General features: G+C 43.5%; 1 long non-coding RNA gene across 2 annotated transcripts; it reads right to left on the minus strand.

Moving 5' to 3' along the window:
* Positions 1 to 10,277: 10,277 nt before the first annotated feature.
* Positions 10,278 to 12,109, minus strand: LOC104241932 (uncharacterized). Of its 2 annotated transcripts, none has more exons than XR_714837.2 (2): positions 11,643 to 12,078; positions 10,278 to 10,685 (listed from the first exon to the last, which is right to left on the minus strand). It is a non-coding gene; the product is annotated as an uncharacterized lncRNA (long non-coding RNA). The 2 variants fall into 2 exon arrangements; XR_714838.2 differs by having other exon boundaries at positions 10,379 to 10,685; positions 11,680 to 12,109.
* Positions 12,110 to 12,393: the final 284 nt, after the last annotated feature.

Raw genomic sequence — 12,393 nt, forward strand, 5'->3', positions numbered from 1 at the left:
GCTCTAAATCAATTATATCTATACATGAATGACTTCATAACATCAACAAATACTAAACAATTCGAATCCATTGCCTAATTATAGCTTTTCCATCATTCTTTCCAAAAATCAAAAAATCGACCCCGGGCCCGCTTGGTCAAAATACGAGGTTCGGACCAAAATCAAATCACTCATTCATCCACGAGCCCGAATATATAATTATTTCCAGAATTCAACCCCAAAACGAGGTCAAAATCACAATTAATTAAAAAGCCCTAACTCTACCCAATTCCCTAATTTCTACCCTTAATTACATATTTTAGGCCTAGAAATTCAATAGATGTTGATGAAAATGGAAGGAAATAAGTTAAAGATTACTAACCCAAGAGTTTATGGTGAAATGATGCTTCAAAAGTCGCCCTAGAGCTTTGGATAAGAAATAGTTTGTGAAATTTTGGTGAAATCCCGTAATGGGTTCTGTTTTTGGGACTTAAAAATAGCTGGGCAAAATCCTTATTCGCGTTTGCGATAAGCTCAATGTGTTCGCGATGAGTCAGGTCTGAAGACCTTCGCATTCGTGACACTGAGCTTGTGTTCGCGATGCTTTAGCACCTCGAGCCCTCGCGCGCGGGCAAGTGGTCGCGTTGGCGTAGAACAAACTGGTGGCCCCTCCCCCTGCACCCTACGCGTTCGCGAGTTGAAGGACGCGTTCGCGAAGGGTCTCCCCCCTGAGCTTCGCATTCGCGTCTCATCCTCCGCATTCGCGAAGAAGTCAAAATCATACGAACTTAACAACATCATACGAACTTATCTGTGCGATCAAATCGCCTAAATAACCTCAAAATCAATGAATCAAACCTCAAAATCAAGAATTTTTCCTCAAACTTCATCAAGTTTCCAATTTAGAAATTTAAGTCTGAAACACGTCAAACGACGTCCGATTTCAACCAAATTTTACAGGAAGAACTTAAAACATATAAAAGACCTATACCGAGCACCGGAATCAAAATACGGGCCCGATACCATCGCTTTCTAATCAGATTTCATTTCCAATTTCCTTAAACATTTTCAGAAAACAATTTTTCTTAAAAATTCATTCCTCAGGCTTGAGACCTTGAAATTCGATTTCGGGCTTACGCCCACGTCCCATATTTTCCTACAGACCCTCCGGGACCGTCAAATCACGGGTCCGGGTCCATTTACCCAAAATATTGAACGAAGTCAAATTTATTCAATTTAAACTTAAAACTTAGCATTTTTCACAGAATTTCATATTTAAGCTTTCCGGCTACGCGCCCAGACTATGCACACAAATCGAGGTGACCCTAAATGAGGTTTTCAAGGCCTCGGAAACACAGAATACAATTAAAAGCAAGTGATGACCCCTTTGGGTCGTCACATTCTCCACCTCTAAAACAACCATTCATCCTCGAACGGACATAAAAAAGAAGAACCTGAGTCGGGACAAAGATGAGGATAACGGCTCTGCATATCGGAATCGAACTCCCAGGTCGATGCCTCAGGAGGCTGACCTCTCCACTAAACACGAACAGAAGGAAAACTCTTCGACCTCAACTGACGAACCTGCCGGTCTAGAATAGCCACCGGCTCCTCCTCATAAGACAAGTCCTTGTCCAACTGGACAGTGCTGAAATCTAACACGTGGGATGGATCGTCGTGATATTTCCGGAGCATGGACACATGAAAAACTGGATGCACGGCTGATAAGCTCGACGACAATGCAAGTCTATAAGCCACCTCCCCCACTCGATCAAGAATTTCAAACGGACCAATGACCCTAGGGCTAAGCTTGCCCTTCTTCCGAAATCTCATCACACCCTTCATAGGCGACACTCGGAGCAATACCCGCTCACCAACCATAAAAGCCACATCTCGAACCTTACGATCTGCATAGCTCTTTTGCCTGGATTGAGCTGTATGAATCCTATCCTAAATGATCCTGACCTTGTCCAAGGCCTCCTGAACCAGATCTGTACCCAACAACCGAGCCTCTCCTGGCTCAAACCATCCAACCGGAGATCGACACCGCCTACCATATAAAGCTTTATAAGGAGCCATTTGGATACTCGACTGGTAGCTGTTGTTGTAGGCAAACTCTGCTAAAGGCAAGAACTGATCCCACGAACCTCCAAAGTCAATAACACAAGCTCAGAGCATATCCTCCAATATATGAATAGTCCGCTCGGACTGCCCGTCTGTCTGAGGATGAAATGCTATACTCAACTCAACCTGGGTGCCCAACTCTCGCTGAACTACTCTCTAGAAACGCGAGGTGAACTGCGTTCCTCAATCCGAAATGATAGATATCGGCACACCATGAACGCGAACAATCTCCCGGATATAGATCTCAGCTAACCTCTCAGATGAATAGGAGACTGCCACAGGAATGAAATGCGCTGACTTGGTCGGCCTATCAACAATGACCCAAACTGTGTCGAACTTCTTCCGAGTCAGCGAAAGTCCAGTAACGAAGTCCATAGTGATCCGCTCCCACTTCCACTCGGGAAGCTCAATCCTCTGAAACAATCCACCAGGCCTCTGATGCTCATACTTAACCTGCTGACAATTCAAACACCGAGGCACATGTGCAACAATATCCTTCTTCATTCTACGCCACTAATAATGCTGCCGCAAATCCTGATACATCTTCGCGGCGCCCAGATGGATAGAGTACCGGGAACTATGTGACTCCTCTAAAATCAACTCCCGAAGACCATCCACATTAGGCACACCAACTCGACCCTGCAATCTCAAAACTCCATCAGCATCTAAGGTAACCTGCTTGGCACCTCCACGCTGCACCGTGTCTCTAAGGACACACAAATGGGGATCATCAAACTGCCGATCACTGATACGCTCCAATAACGAAGAACGAGCAACCGTGCAAGCTAATACTCAACTAGGCTCAGAAATATCCAGCCTCACAAACCAATTGTCCAAAGCCTGAACATCCAAAGCAAGCGGCCTCTCACCGACTGGAATATAAGCAAGACTGCCCATACTGGCTGACTTTCTACTCAAAGCATCGGCCACCACATTGGCCTTTCTCGGGTGATATAAGATAGTGATATCATAATCCTTCAACAACTCCAACCACCTCCTCTGCCTCAAATTCAACTCCTTTTGCTTGAACAAATACTGAAAACTCTTGTGATCAGCGAACACCTCACATGCCACGCCATATAGATAATGCCTCCAAATCTTCAGTGCGTGAACAATGACTGCTAACTCTAAATCATGCACCAGATAATTCTTCTCATGAATCTTCAACTACCGCGAAGCATAGGCAATGACCTTGCCATCCTGCATCAACACTACACCAAGCCCAATGCGAGATACATCACAATAAACGGTATAAGGCCTTGAACCTGTGGGCAAAACTAACACCAGTGCCGTAGTCAGAGCTATCTTGAGCCTCTGAAAGCTCGCCTCATACTTGTCTGACCATATGAACTGGGTACCCTTCTGGGTCAACCTGGTCATCAGGGATGCAATAGATGAGAACCCCTCCACGAACCGACGATAGTAGCCTGCCAATCCCAAGAAACTTCAAATCTTTGTAGCTGATGCTGGTCTAGGCTAGTTCTTGACTGCCTTAATCTTCTTTGGGTCAACCTGAATACCCTCTGCTGATACGACATGACCCAGGAATGCAACTGAACTCAACCAGAACTCACACTTCGAGAACTTCGCATATAGCTGACTATCCTTCAGAGTCTGAAGAACCACTCGGAGATGTTGCTCGTGCTCTTCCTCGTTGCGAAAATATATCAGAATATCATCAATAAAAACTATCACGAACGAGTCCAAATAAGGACTGAACACTCGGTTCATCAAATCCATAAAAGCTGTTGGGGCATTTGTCAACCCGAATGACATAACCAAGAACTCATAATGCCCATACCGAGTGCGGAATGCTGTCATAGGGACATCGGATGCCCTAATCCTCAACTGATGGTAGCCAGATCTCTAGTCAATCTTTGAAAATACCTTAGCACCCTGTAGCTGATCGAACAAATCATCAATCCTCGACAGTGGATACTTATTCTTGATGGTGACCTTGTTCAACTACCGGTAATCAATGTACATTCTCATCGAACCATCATTTTTCTTAAAAAACAACACCGGCGCACCCCAAGGCAAAACACTGGGTCTAATGAAAGCCTTCTCAAGCAAGTCTTGCAACTGCTCCTTCAACTCTTTCAACTCTGGCGGGGCCATGCGATATGGCGGAATAGAAATGGGCTGAGTGCCCGAAGCCAAATCGATGCAGAAATCAATATCTCTGTCGGGTGGCATCCTCGGCAGGTTTGAAGGGAAAACCTCAAGAAACTCACGAACCACGGGCACAAAATCAATAGAAGGGACCTCAGCACTAGAATCACGAACATATGCCAAATAGGCCAAACACCCCTTCTCGACCATACGCCGAGCCTTCATATACGAAATAACACTACGGGTAGAATGACCAGGAGTCCCTCTCCACTCTAAATGGGGCAAATCCGGTAAGGCTAAGGTCACAGTCTTGGCATGACAGTCCAAGATAGCGTGGTAAGGTGATAACCAGTCCATCCCCAATATAACATCGAAATCGACCATGTCTAGAAGCAACAAATCTACACGAGTCTCAAGACCCCCAATCACAACTACAAAAGAGCGATGAACTCAATCTACCACAATAGAATCACCCAACGATGTAGACACATAAACAGGAATACTCAGTGAATCACTAGGCAGAACCAGATACGGTGCAAAATAAGATGACACATACGAATACGTAGACCCCGGATCGAATAACACTGAAGCATCTCTATCACAAACCAGAATAGTACATGTAATAACTACATCTGAAGCCTCAACCTCGGGCCTAGCTGGAAGGGCATAACATCGGGGCTGGGCCCCACCACCCTGAACTACCTCTTTGGGATGGCCTGCTGCTGGCTGGCCTCCACCTCTGGCGGCTTGAGCTCTACCTCTAGGACCTCTACCTCCACCTCTAGAACCTCTACCCCCACCTCTAACTGGCTGGGCGGGCTGTGGAACACCTGGTTCTTGTACCATAGCACGAGAACCTTGCTGCTGAGAGCTACCCAGTGCTCGAGGGCAAAACCTAGCAATGTGACCCGGATCACCACAAGTGTAACAAGCCCTCGGCTGCTGAGACTGCTGGCCCTATCAACCTGAATGACCACCTCAGAAACTCTAAAGCGGTGGTACACTGATGGGAGCTGTGGTGCACTATAAGGCTGCTGATCAAAATAATGCGTCTGAGAACCACGACCACCTGAAGTACCATGTGAGACCTAGAGAGGTGACTGAAAGGGCCTAGGAGAATGGCCTCTACCATATGAATCTCTACCTCCAAACGAGGTACCACTGAATCTGCCCAAATGACGAGGCCTCTTATCCGACCCATGACCACCTCCTTGTGACAAAACCATCTCAACTCTGCGGGCCATATTGGCCGCCTCCTGAAAGGTGATCTCACTCCCGGCCTCCTTGGCCATCTGAAGACGAATCGGCTGAATAAGACCATCAATAAACCTCCTCACCCCCTCTCTCTCTCTCTCGGTGGGAAGTATGACAAGAGCATGGCGAGCTAGATCGATGAACCTAGTCTTATACTGGGTGACCGTCATGAAACCCTGCTGGAGGTGCTCAAACTGCCTCCGATAGGCCTCTCTCTGAGTAACGGGAGAAACTTCTCTAGAAACAACACTGTAAACTGCTCCCTTGTCAAAGATGGTGATCCGGCTGGCCTGGCTAAGCAATATTCTCTCCACCAAGTCTTGGCAGATCCAGACAGATGAAAGGTAGCAAAATCAATTCCATTAGTCTCAACGATCCCCATGTTCCGAAGAACCTCGTGATAACTATCCAGATAATACTAGGGATCCTCAGTAGATGCACCGCTGAATGTAGAAGTAAAGAGCTTGGTGAACCTATCCAGCCTCCACAAAGCATCGGCGGACATAGCCGCTCCATCGCCGGTCTGAGCTACTACACCCGGCTAAATTGCTCCAGCTGGCGGAACCGCTGGAATCTGAATCTGGGGAGCCACCTGCTCCGGAGTGCGAGTAGCAGGAGTCTGAGCCCCTTCTCCGGCCTGAGAAGTGGCTGGTGATACAAGAAGCAAACCAGCTCGGGTGACGCTCTCCATGAGGCCCACCAATCGGACCAGAGCGTCCTGAAGAACTGAGGTGGAAATGAACCCCTCTAGGACCTGAGCTGGGCCCACCGGAACTGCTGGGGCCGGAACCTCCTCCTCAAAATCAACCTGAGGCTCCGCCACTGGTGCTGCTGCTCGGGGCTGAGCTCTGCCCCTACCTCGGCCTCTAGCACGACCTCGGCCTCGCCCTCTGCCCCTAGTGGAAGATGCTGCTGGGGGTTCGGGCTGCTAAGCGATAGATGAGGAAGCGCGTGTTCTCGCCATCTGCGAAGGATAGAGTAGAACTCCAATTAGCATTGAGAAACAAATCCGCACGACAAGAAAGAATAAATGTGAATTTTTTCCTAACTCTGTAGCCTCTGGGGGATAAATACGAACGTCTCCATACTGGTCCCTCAGACTCTACTAAGCTTGTCTATGAACTGTGAGACCTATGTAACCTAGAGCTCTGATACCAACTTGTCATGACTCGGATTTTCCACCCTCGGGAGTCGTGATGGTGCCTACTAATGAGAGTTAGGCAAGACAACCCTTAACTACCTTTTTCATTAACAAATTACTTACTTTTTTTTTCAATTACCAGTGATAACATGAAAACAGCAGAATTAAATAAATAAGCGGAAATCAACAAATTTTATAACTCAAGACTATATCTATTACAGCTTTCAAAACCTCAATACCCAAAATCTGGTGTCATAGTGTCACATACTATCTAAGAGTCACTACAAACAAGGCCTGAAGAAAATACAATAAACTGTTTTTGAACGAAAGAAAATGAAACAGGTAATAAAGATAGAGGGAGACGCCAGACCCCGCGAACGCCTGCAGGTCTACCTTGGGTCTCCGGGTGGACTGAAGGAAGCCCTCCAACTACTGTCCGTAAGCTGCTCCGGATCTGCACACAGTGCAGAGTGTAGTATCAGCACAACCGATCCCATGTGCCGGTAAGTGTCTAGCCTAACCTCGGCGAAGTAGTGGCGAGGCTAGAACTAGACTACCAAATAAACCTGTGCAATTTATTTATATACAGCGAAAAGGAAAAAATACAAAAATAACCAGTAAATGTGGGAAGGGGGAACATGCTGTGGGGGGAAATAACGGTTCCGAATAGAAAGCATCAAGTAAGGAAAGTAACAACATAATTAGAATATCATCAAGAATCAGAAATCAACAATTTGCACGGCATCACCCTTCGTGCTTTTACTCTCGTCCTCACCAAATCAATCATATAATAAAAATGTGCACGACATCACCCTTCGTGCTTTACACTCTTTCCTCACAATAGCAAACAATGCACGGCATCACCCTTCGTGCTTTAACACTTTTCCTCACCCAAACAACAATCACAAACAAAGGGGCAAGGGACTAAACAAATAATAATAATAGAAATCCCGGCAAGGAACACAATTAAACAGTTAAATCCCGACAAGGGAACAATATCAATAATCTCAGCATCCCAGCAAGGGAGATAATCAACAAAGCAACAATCATCCCGACAAGGGAGCAATTTAATAACTCTTTCTCTTTCTTTCACTTTTACTTCTTAATTCACTTTATCACTCGAGCCAACGCTCCAAAGGGTTCAATAATTTCATATACTTTCACACTTGGTAATATAACTCGAGTCAATGCTCCTCGAAGTTCAAAGGTCACAATTTCTTTCACAAGATTTTCACAACATATAGAAATCATCACTAAGGCATGAAAAACACAACAAAATCAGGATATTCACAATGTAAAGACTCACCGTAATGCTAGACATCAACGTATAGATACTCGTCACCATGCCTATATGTCGTACTCAACAATTATCACATAGCAAATAGGACTCAACTCCTAATCCCTCGAGCTAAGGTTAGACCAAACACTTACCTCAAACTTCCACGGCCAAGTCAATCCTCAATTACTGCTTTTCCTCTTGAATTCGGCTCCAAATCAATTATATCTATACATGAATGACTTCATAACCTAAACAATTCGAATCCATTGCCTAATTATAGCTTTTCCATCATTCTTTCCAAAAACCCAAAAATCGACCCTGGGCCTGCTTGGTCAAAATACGAGGTTCGGACCAAAATCAAATCACCCATTTATCCACGAGCCCGAATATATAATTATTTCCAGAATTCGACCCCAAAACGAGGTCTAAGTCACAATTAATTAAAAAGCCCTAACTCTACCCAATTCCCTAATTTCTACCCTTAATTACATGTTTTAGGCCTAGAAATTCAATAAATATTGATGAAAATGGAAGAAAATAAGTTAAAGATTACTAACCCAAGAGTTTATGGTGAAATGATGCTTCAAAAGTTGCCCTAGAACTTTGGAGAAGAAAGAGTTTGTGAAATTTTGGTGAAATCCCGTAATGGGTTCTGTTTTGGGACTTAAAAATAACTGGGTAAACTCATTCTTCGCGTTCGCGATAAGCTCAACGCGTTCGCGATGAGTCAGGTCTGTAGACCTTCGCGTTCGCGACACTGGGCTCGCGTTCGCGATACTTTAGCACCTCGAGCCCTCGCATTCATAGGCCAGTGGCCGCGTTCGCGTAGAACAAACTGGTGGCCCCTCCCCCTGCACCCTACGCGTTCGCGAGTTGAAGGACGCGTTCGCGAAGGGTCTCCCCCCTGAGCTTCGCGTTCGCGTCTCATCCTCCGCGTTCGCGAAGAAGTCAAAATGGCACCTGGGATCCTTGCCTTACGCGTTCACGAAAGGGACCATGCTGTCACACCTCCTTTTTACCTACATCCCCGTAAGAGGGGTATATAGGAGTTTTTTCCAACTTAAAGTGACAATCGAAACGGGATCATTTTATCAAAAATTCAGAGTCGCCACTTGGGATAATTTTATGGTGTCCCAAGTCACCGGTTTGAATCCCGAATCGAGGAAAAGATTGACTCTGTATTACAGTCCACGAACACAGAAATCCTGATAAGGAATTCTGTTAACCCGGGTGAAGGTGTTAGGCATTTCCGAGTTCTGTGGTTCTAGCACGGTCGCTCAACTATTATTATTGGCATAATTATCTAATTTTAAAACATTTTGAACCTATATGCATTTTAACTTGAAACCGCTTTTAATTCATTTTAAGAAGATTCCAACGTTATACAAAACACGCCTTTGGATCACGCCATATGAAATGCACCCGTGATCCGCGAGATATTTTATTTAATGTTGTCAAGATTTGGATTTGGGTCACATGAAATGCACACCCGAGTTTAAGGAAGTTAATTATTTAAAAAAATGCGCCTAAAATGACTGCGCATTTTTAACTTTGCGAGGGCCATGGAAAATTCGCTAAATGGTGCACCTCAATTTCTAAAGAGCAAACACATTAACTAAATGAGGGCCGCATATTTGAAATTTTATTTGGCGCGGCGCACCTCAATTCCAATTTTAAAAGGTACTTCAAACTAAATTTCGGAGGGCCATAAACTATTTGTGTTATCTGGTATGGCTCACCTCCACTAACTAATGGGCACAAATGATTACTTAACAAGGCTAGGAGCATTCTTATTTTTCTATTTTTATTAAATGTTCAACTAAATTCTAGTAACCAATGGATTGACAAGGAATAAAAAACTAAACATTTCTAATATTGAAAGGGCCTAAAACCGCGTCAGGCCCCATTAGAAAGGGCAGAATTGCTTATGATAATTATATAGGGGCAGCTGGCCCAACGGAAAGCCCAGATCGAGAACACAGGAAAAGCAAGCGAAGGATCGAATCTCATTATGTTAAGGCTGATAGCCAATCTCGATTCCAAGTACAGCCACAACCCTCTCACGAATTATTTCACTAGTTAACAACATAAAATCAATGATCACAACCCATGTGTATTTTAATTCGGATCAATACCTTTAATAGACCATAAACTTGAACTTTTCCAAAGGCAAGCAAAAAAGTAATGAGTTAAACTAAATATCTGAAAATTCTCAAGTCTGCTTCAAACTCAAACTCCATTTGAAAATCCTTTTAAAATTCAACATGTCTTTACATGAACAAGGGGGAAAACTAAGTTTCAAATTCCTGAAAGTTAGTAGGACTGTATTCCTGCTATATATAAGCGAATCCAGAACACATAGTTAATCGAAAGACGGCTGAAACTAGATTCATTGGGCTAATAGCATGAATAAGTGAATTGATAAGCATAGGACTTATAGCTATGAAAATGCACTCCATACAGCCAGACTCACACTCAACCCAACGGAATCACAGTCCTTAACTAGCACACATTATATAAAATCATGATTGAGTGCAAAGTCTAAACTACTGATTCAACTAAACAAGTTGTTTCCCCTCAATTTTCATGACACTACCCAATTAAATATAATTGCAAAGCTTCTTATCCAAACCAGAACTTAACTGGACAATAAACCACATCAGGCTACTAAAAGAAACACAATATCCAAAAGCAATACAGATGAATCACAAATAAGCTGATACTACACTTCAAACTACTGCTTTTCATTTCATTCTGCAAATCCAACTTCACAAACAATAGAGCTTAAATGTGTACCTGGAAATTGAAACAGGAAAAGAAAAAGTGAGGGTTCAACGGAGTAGCAGCAGAGAAGAATCCAGATGCAGTCAATGTAACAGTGCCCAGAAATCAGCAACTCAAACCAGTAAAATGAGCCAGACAACAGTGGTTTCAAACCAGAAACCAAACGACAAAACAACTTTCAAACCATTTCCAACCCAAAATAGACCCCAGGTTTATTTCAGAACTTCAAAACCCCAAGCATTGCAAGAAAACTTCAATGTAACAGTGTTTTTTTTTTCTTTTTTGTGTTTTTCTTCTAATTGTTCATTCTTTTCAGTTTTTTCTCTTTTTGTTTTGTGTTTTCAGCCGTTTTCTTTTTTTCCAAATCTTTCTTCTCCTCCCCTCAATTCTTTTAGAAAGTGAGACTTTATAGAGGGATTAGTAGGGCATAAAAAAGGTTTCAGAAATTTCTTTTCAATCCCTGCTCAATTTTCATTTATGCTTAAAGGACCTCAGCTCAAAACTCTAATTTCATGCTAGTCTCCCCAGTCAGCTTCTATTTCTGTTACCAAAAGATTTCCCTAAGTAGACTACCCAAATTATCCCTCAAGCCCCTGAATATTACTATTGAAACCAAAACCTAAAATGGGTCAAAACTGTCCCAAGGCTGAATTAATCCCAAGCCCAACCCCAAACCATGAGCCAGTATAGACAGCCCAAACCAAAAGAGTTCTCAAACTCTGAACCCAATAGAACTCTACCAAATGGACCAAGCTACTGAATTCAGCAGAAACAAAAGAATTTTCCGAGAAGCTCGAAAAATAATTTTTAGCAAATAAACGACTAAGTAAACTTATACTACCATAATGCTAATCCGTCTTACTGATTTTAGAATCAAACTAAAGCTAAAGAAGAAATGAAAATCAGAATCAAAGCCTCAAATATTAACTAGAATAAGAAGGGAAAGAATGGAAGGGGGCTGTTTAGAACCTGAAGCAGGCGAAAAGAACCGGAACAAGACGAATACCTCGACGGCCACAAAGCTTGATAGACTTCAAACGATTCCGACTCGGCTCGAAACTAGTATTAGTCGTGTGTTCCTTTTGAGAGCAAACGAGCTATACTCGTTTCGAACCCAGCCATTCATCAGGACTTGAGGGCTCGAGAGACTTTCTTCTCCTTCAATCTCAGATTTGAAAACAGTCCGATTTGGCAGGGGTTTTGGGAAAAATGGTGATGGAATAGGGTGCAGGAAGGGGTGATGATTGCATGACCAATTTCTGGTGGTGATTGGAGCTATATCGCCGGCAACCATGGCTGATTCGCTCAAGGGTGGCGTTGTTTGGTGGGGGAGATGAGAGACAAGATTGTTTTAGTCTTAGGTTCAATTGGGGAATTCGGACAATCTTTTGCAAATGGGGGAAGTGTTGATAACCGTTAGATGAGATGAGATAGAGGGTCAGGATTGATTGAAACATTAGGAGCTCAAAACCACGTCGTTTAGCTACATGGGGCGGACCAGGTATTTGGGTGGAAGTGGGCCGGATCTGGTCGGGTTTTGGGAGGGGAAATCATTGGGCCTGAAGGGATTGTACGGAATTGGCCCAACAACTGACTTATTTACTTCTTTCTTTCTTTTTCTTTTCAAAACTCTTTTAAATTAAATCTAAAAGAATAAAAACCTAAATTAATTCCTAAATTATATTATCCTACCACATTGAATTAATTAACTCTAACTAAA

This window comes from Nicotiana sylvestris, chromosome 9 (assembly GCF_000393655.2).
Source record: "Nicotiana sylvestris chromosome 9, ASM39365v2, whole genome shotgun sequence".
NCBI classification, from domain to species: domain Eukaryota; kingdom Viridiplantae; phylum Streptophyta; class Magnoliopsida; order Solanales; family Solanaceae; genus Nicotiana; species Nicotiana sylvestris.